The 7426-nt window shown below is 47.1% G+C and overlaps 1 protein-coding gene across 1 annotated transcript in view; it reads left to right on the top strand.

Moving 5' to 3' along the window:
- Window positions 1-4093: 4093 nt before the first annotated feature.
- cyldl (cylindromatosis (turban tumor syndrome), like) overlaps window positions 4094-7426 on the top strand; it is a 48411-nt gene continuing 45078 nt past the window's right edge. The window contains exon 1 of the mRNA XM_080213690.1: window positions 4094-4338. The gene's annotated coding sequence lies outside the window, so the exon portion shown is untranslated. The remainder of the gene's footprint in view (window positions 4339-7426) is intronic.

The following is a 7426-nucleotide window of genomic DNA, read 5'->3' as shown; positions in this document are numbered from 1 at the left end:
CCTACCAAAGTGGACCACCTCACACTTGCCAACATTAAATTCCATTTGCCATTTCCTGGCCCATTCGCCCAGCCTATCTAGATCCTTCTGCAGACTCTCCACACCCTCCGCACAATTTGCCTTTCCCCCAATCTTGGTGTCATCAGCAAATTTCGACACCCTGCACTCGGTTCCCTCCTCCAGATCATCTATATAAATGGTAAATAGCTGAGGCCCCAGCACCGACCCCTGGGGCACCCCACTAGTCACCAACCGCCAATCCGAATAGCACCCATTGACCCCCACTCTCTGCCTCCTATTTGACAACCAATCCTCTATCCACGCTAACACCTTACCCCCAACTCCATGTCCCCTGACCTTCTGCAATAACCTCTTGTGAGGTACCTTGTCAAACGCCTTCTGAAAATCCAGAAAGACCACATCCACCGGCTCTCCTCTATCCACCGCCCTAGACACATCCTCATAGAACTCCAGTAAATTTGTCAGACACGACTTCCCTTTAATGAAACCGTGTTGCGTCCGCCCTATCAAGCAATTCCCTTCAAGATGCCTCGCAATTTCCTCCTTAATGACGGATTCTAACATTTTACCTACCACAGACGTTAAACTAACCGGCCTATAATTCCCCGCCTTTTGCCTGGCACCCTTCTTAAACAACGGCGTAACATTAGCCGTTTTCCAATCTTCCGGCACTTCCCCGGAATCCAGCAACGTCTGGAAAATAACCACCAAGGCATCCACTATCACCTCCGCCATTTCTCTCAGAACCCTCGGATGCATTCCATCCGGTCCTGGGGACTTGTCCACAATCAGCCCCTCCAGTCTGTCGAGCACCACCTCTCTAGTAACAGTAATGTCATTAAGACCCTCCATTCCTACCACCTTTCCATCGCTAACACCCGGCAAATTATTCACGTCCTCCTCCGTGAAGACAGAAACAAAAAAGTTATTCAAGACCTTAGCCATATCCCCATCCCCTACCACTAGGTCCCCTTTCTCATCCTCTAAAGGACCAACGTTCACCCTAGCCAGCCTCTTCCTTTTTATATATTTATAAAAACTCTTGCTATCCTTTTTTATATTAAGTGCTAGCCCAGCCTCATAGCTTCTCCTACCCTCCTTTATCAACTTCTTTGTCAATCTTTGTTGACATTTAAACCTTTCCCAATCCTCTTCTCGCCCACTACTCTTAGCTACTCTAAATTCCTCCGCTTTTAATTTAACACTTTCCTTCATCTCCTTCGTTATCCACGGCTTATTACCTCTCTTCCTACTGTCCTTTTTAACCATCGGAATAAATTTCTGCTGAGCACCAAGAAAGATCTCCTTAAAGATCCTCCACTGCTCCTCAGCAGACCTACCTTCCAACGCACTCCCCCAGTCCACATTCGCCAATTCTTCTCTCATCCTACCGTACTCCCCTCTATTCAAACAAAGGACGCGTGTCCGGGAACCCACTTTCTCCTCCTCCATCTGCACCAGAAACTCCACCATACAATGATCACTCTCTCCAAGAGGATCCTTCACCGCAAGGTCCCTAATTCTACCCGCCTCATTACATAGCACCAGATCCAAGATAGCTCGCTCCCTCGTCGGCTCCAACACACACTGTTCAAGGAAATTATCCCGGCAGCATTCCAAGAACTCCTCCTCGAGCCCACCTCGTCCAACATGGGTCGACCAATCAATATGCAGATTGAAATCTCCCATAACTACTGCCGTCCCATTCCTGCACGCCGCACTTATTTGCGTGTTAACAGCCCGCCCCACCACACGTATTCACCCTAATGCCAAAATCAAATGTAAAACCCAGGGTCTATTTTTACAAAACACCTTGGACTTTCTGGCCTAGATCTTAACACAAGATAATTTGTCTGGAACAACTTGGACTGTTCCCCTCCTCAAGGTCTTCTGCTTCCGAGCAAACCTCACTCACCTTCCCTCATAACCTCATGATGATTCTTAATTAATAAAATGTTCCTGCCAATTTTTCCTTCCTGGAGTTCACAGTCCAAGTCACTCTTAGGTTTCCAGCCACATGGGGTAGATTTAGGGTGGGGTTCGATCTGGTTTGGGGTTGGTTTTTGGCCTGGTTTAGGTTGGGAGTTGTGCTAGTTTGGGGTTAATGTTGCTCTTGTTTGTACTGGTTTAGAATGGGTTTGAATTGGTTTAGGTAGTTTGAGGTTTTAGCTGATTTGAGGTTGATGTTGATTCTGTTTGATCTGGTTTAACACCAACTCCATTACACCATTATTCCTACGAAACTCATCTCCAAACTCTGTGGCTGGGGCTTAGCTCCTCCCTCTGCCTGGGTCCCTGGCATTGTGAGGCAGCAGTGCTAACCACTGTGCCACCATGCCACCCAATTTATCCCAATCTTCGGGGCTTTCTGCACACATGCTGGCCTCAGATACTGGAAATGTTCCCGGCTTCCCACATGGAGCATGGGGAGCACACCAAGGCTTTGCGCTCTCCTGCCATGATTTACCCCTTTAAATTAAACCTTTTAATCAATTACTCTTGGGCCCTTTTCTCCTTATCCTCATTATTACAGAATTTACAAACTATAAACTACAAAATATCTTACAAACCATAGTCAATAAAAGTAGTAAATACTTACCCACTACTTGGTGTTATAAAATCCCTACATTTCAGAAGGAGGCCATTTGGCCCATCAATTAGGCACAGACTCTCCAACAGAGCATCTTACTCAGGCCTTATCCCTATAACCCCACATATTTACCCCACTAATCCCCCAGTCTATACATTTCAGGACATTAAGGGTCAATTTCACATGGAAAATCCACCTCACCAGCATATCTTTGAAGTGTGGGAGGAAACTGGAGCACCTGGAGGAAACCCAAGCAGACATGGGGAGAACACGCAGACTCCATACAGACAGTGACTGAAGGCCAGAATAGAACCCTGGTCCCTGGCTCTGCAAGGCAGCAGCTCTGTGCCACTGTGCCACCTTACTCCTCAACTCTGTCCTTGAAGCCTCTACTGCAGCAGGGGAAGACCACTCTCTGACAGTTTAAGAAGTTGAAAAGCAAAGAGAAAATGCAAAGAGCACCTCTTCCTCTCTGCACTGAGTTCCCCAAGTTCCAAACTCCCAATGCCCACACTCAGTCTGCCTGTGTCTCACTCAGAGTGAGATCTCCCCGCTGCTCCTGTGCAAACTCACTAGTAATTTCGTTTTAGGGTGGGTTTGACTTTGTTTGGATAGTTTGAGGGAGGGCCTGAGCTGGTTTAGGTAGTTTGAGGGAGATTTGAGCTGGTTTGAGGGTGACTTTGAGCTGGTTTTGTTAGTTTGAGCTGGTTTAAATAGTTTGAGGGTGGGTTTGAGCTGATTTAGGTAGTTTGAGGGCGGGTTTGAGTTGGTTTGGGTAGTTTGAGGGATATTTGAGTTGGTTTAGGTAATTTGAGGGTGAATTTGAGCTGGTTTAGGTAGTTTGAGGGAGATTTGAGCTAGTTTAGGTAGTTTGAGGGGGATTTGAGTTGGTTTAGGTAATTTGAGGGTGAATTTGAGCTGGTTTAGGTAGTTTGAGGGAGATTTAAGCTGGTTTGAGGGTGACTTTGGGGTGGTTTTATTAGTTTGAGCTGGTTTAAATAGTTTGAGGGGGTTTTGAGCTGATTTAGGTAGTTTGAGGGGGATTTGAGCTGGTTTGAGGGTGACTTTGAGCTGGTTTAAATAGTTTGAAGGTGGGTTTGAGCTGGTTTAAGTAGTTTGAGGAAGATTTGAGCTGGTTTAGGTAGTTTAAGGGGAATTTTGAGTTGGTTTAGGTAGCTTGAGGGGAATTTTGAGTTGGTTTTGTTAGTTTGAGGGAGATTTAAGCTGGTTTGAGGGTGACTTTGGGCTGGTTTTGTTAGTTTGAGCTGGTTTAAATAGTTTGAGGGGGATTTGAGCTGGTTTGGGTAGTTTGAGGATGGAGTTTGACCTGGTTTGGGGCTGACTTTGGTCTGGTTTTTCCTGGTTCAGTGGCTGTGCTGCCAGCAGGTGTTGGAACCTCCAGCCTACAGAGGGAGATGATCTGTGTGGGCCCAAGTCGCTGTCAGCGGTTTAAATCCCTCCAAAGGCGGAAGCTGCGAGTGAATCGCAGGAGGGGAGAAAGAGAGAGACACTGAAATAAGCCTGTCCGGGTTGGAGCGGATGCGAGGTAGCAGCAGCCCCAGGACAGCTCCCTGCTGACAGGCTGTGTCCTGGAGAGGGATACAGAGTAACCCTGGAGAGAGAGACAGAGTAACACAGGAGAGAGAGAAAGATACAGAGTAACACAGGAGACAAACTGCAACATTGAAGATCACCCCCCAAGCTTCAAGTCAGAACTGCTGGCCCAGGTAAACACTGCAGATCGATCAGAACAAAATACATCACTCAGCAGGACTTAATCTTTCAGAAATAGAATTAAGAAATGTTACTCAGGGTTTGGTAGCATTTGTGGAGCGGGAGAGAGTGACTGGGCACAGCTCAGTGTGTGGCACTAATTGCATTTTACTTTCGCTTCTGCTTCTATCAAGTGTGTGTGCGTGAGACAGAGAGATATTGTTTTGATCTGTAATGCAAGACCTTAAAGCTGAAATGGGGAACAGAGTTAACACTAAGGTTAACATCTTAGGAAGTCCAGCAAGTCAGAGAGAGAGAGAGCAGCCCAGGGAGTGAATGATTCAGTGGTTCACAGAGCTGGCAGAGGCATGATGGGCTGAATGGCCTGTGTTGTGTGGTTTTTGTCTACTTGCATTTAACCTTCGTACATTAAAGGGTTTAAAAAGTTTGAATGTGGGTTTGGGATGGTTTAGTTTCATTCATTTATGTAGCGCCTCTCGCCCCAGGAAGCCGCAAAGAACATCGCACCAAATCTTTGATGTGTGGTCATGGTTGCAACGCAGGAAATTTGCCACCCTTTGTGCGCAGCAAGATCCCACAGCCCAAATGTTGACGTACGGGCATTGTTATAATGCAGGAAATTTGCCACCCTTTGTGCACTTCAAGATCCCACGGCCCAAATGTTGGCGTGAGGTCATTGTTGTAATACAAGAAATTTGCCACCATTTTGGTGCACAGCAAGATCCCACAAACAGCACCATGATATAACGCCCAGCTTTTATTCCAGCGATGTTGGCTGAGGGGTAAATATTGGCCGGGAATGTAGGAGGGAACTGCCCTCCCATCTTCGAATAATGCCATGGGATTCTTGCACCTCCACCTGAGAGGGGCCTCGGTTTAAAAGATGGCACCTGTGACAGTGTGGCCCCCTTCCAGTACTGCACTGGGAGAGTCAGAGCCAGGTTTAGTGCGCAGTGCCTGGAGCGGGATCTGAACCTGCAACCTTGTGACCCTGAGGCAAGTGGGCTGCCCACTGATGTGTCATACACTTTGAATCTCTGACAGGAAAAAGAGACCAATCAGCCCACCATACTCATACTAGCTCCTGGACAGGGCTTTCCAGCTAATCACACTCTCTGGTTGTTGCTCTGTAGTCCTATAGAGTTATTGCCTTTTGAGTGTTTATCCAATCTTGATAATTTAGTTAATCTAGTTGGGGGGGTGGCATGGTGGCACAGTGGTTAATGCTGCAATCTCACAGTGCCAGGGACTTGGGTTTGATTCCGCCCTTGGGTGACTATCTGTGCAGAGTTTCTCCCCGTGTCTGCGTGGGTTTCCTCTGGGAGCTCTGGTTTCCTCCCACAGTCCAAAGATGCGTGTGTTGGGTGAATTGGCCATGCTAAATTGCCCCTTAATGTCAGGGGGATTAGCTAGGGGTAAATACTTGGGGTTACGGGGACAGGACCTGGGTGGTCGGTGCAGACTCGATGGGCTGAATGGCCTCCTTCTGCACTGTAGAGATTCTATGAAAAATGAAATAGTGCAGATGCTGGAAATCTGAAAAAAGAAAGGCAGAAAACCTCAGCAATACTGGCAGCATGTGTGGAGAGAGGAGCAGAGTTAATGTCCCTGTGACTTCTTCAGATGTTACTTTGACATGTTGGAGAAGGGGGGCTTTCAATCGTACAGAACCTCCTGTGGCCTCTGGTCGTTGCAAAGTGCTTGGCAGCCCATGAGGTGCAGCCAGAGTGAGAATTTAGCTCCAATGTCACCACGCTGTAATCAGACGGACAGAGAACCGTCTATTAGAGAGGATCCCACCCTGAACCATTACAACCTCTCCCCGCTGCGGACAGGCCTTGTACACAATCACAGCACTTTCTATTTCCGTCGCTGGAAATTACTGACTGAGAAGCTGCAGAATTTTACACCCTGCGATTCTTATGGATGGTGCAGTACAACAACAACTTGCATTTATATAGCCTCCCTTAATGTAAGAAAACATTGGGAGCAGTCATCGGTGATAGAAATCCCTAACCGAGGCTTTGACAAAGGGTCACCTGAACGTGAAATGTCAGCCCTTTTTCTCTCCTTACAGATGCTGCCAGACCCGCTGAGATTTTCCAGCATTTTCTCTTTTGGTTTCAGATTCCAGCATCTGCGGTAATTTGCTTTTAAATAGAAATCATTAACCCTTACCCTAATCCAGCCAGGCCAAAGGACAAGGAATCTTAAAGGAGGGGTGGCTGTTAAGGGAAACTTTTATCATTGGAGCAGATTATCTAGCCCTAATAAGATTGCTGTGGAATCTTGCTGTGCACAAATTGTGACAAACTCCTTTCACAACCTGGGGGTGTCTTAAGGTGATTCACAACCATCAAAAGTTTGGTCACTGACATAATGTGGTGGCCAATTTGTGCACAGCAAGATCTCACAGCAGTGTTGCTTTGCCAATATGATCTGTTTCTGTGTTGTATGTAGGCTGGTGGACACTGCGGAGAGCTTGCCTGCTCCTCTTCAAGATAGTAAGGAGTCTCACATCACCAGGTTAAAGTCCAACAGGTTTACTTGGTAGCACAAGCCTCTAGCTTTCGGAGCACTGTTCCTTGGTCAGGGAAGTGAGAGTTCTGTTCACAAACAGGGCATATAAAGACACAAACTCAATTTACAAAATAATGGTTGGAATGTGAGTTTTTACAGGTAATCAAGTCTTAAAGGTACAGACAATGTGAGTGGAGAGGGGGTTAAGCACAGGTTAAAGAGATGTGTATTGTCTCCAGCCAGGACAGTTAGTGAGGTTTTGCAAACCCAGGCAAGTCACAGATAGTGTGACATGAACCCAAGATCCCTGTTGAGACCGTCCTCATGTGTGCGGAACTTGGCTATCAGTCTCTGCTCAGCGACTCTGCGCTGTCGTGTGTCGTGAAGGCCGCCTTGGAGAATACTTACCCGAAGGTCAGAGGCTGAATGCCCGTGACCACTGAAGTGTTCGCCAACAGGAAGGGAACAGTCTTGCCTGGTGACTGTCGAGCGATGTTCATTCATCCGTTGTCGTAGCGTCTGCATGGTCTCCCCAATGTACCATGCTTCGGGACATCCTTT

This window comes from Carcharhinus amblyrhynchos, chromosome 2, assembly GCF_965287045.1.
Source record: "Carcharhinus amblyrhynchos chromosome 2, sCarAmb.v2.hapA, whole genome shotgun sequence".
Taxonomy (NCBI): Eukaryota; Metazoa; Chordata; class Chondrichthyes; order Carcharhiniformes; family Carcharhinidae; genus Carcharhinus; species Carcharhinus amblyrhynchos.
The sequence above is the reverse complement of the archived record's forward strand: the minus strand, read 5'-3'. Positions and strand labels throughout refer to the sequence as shown.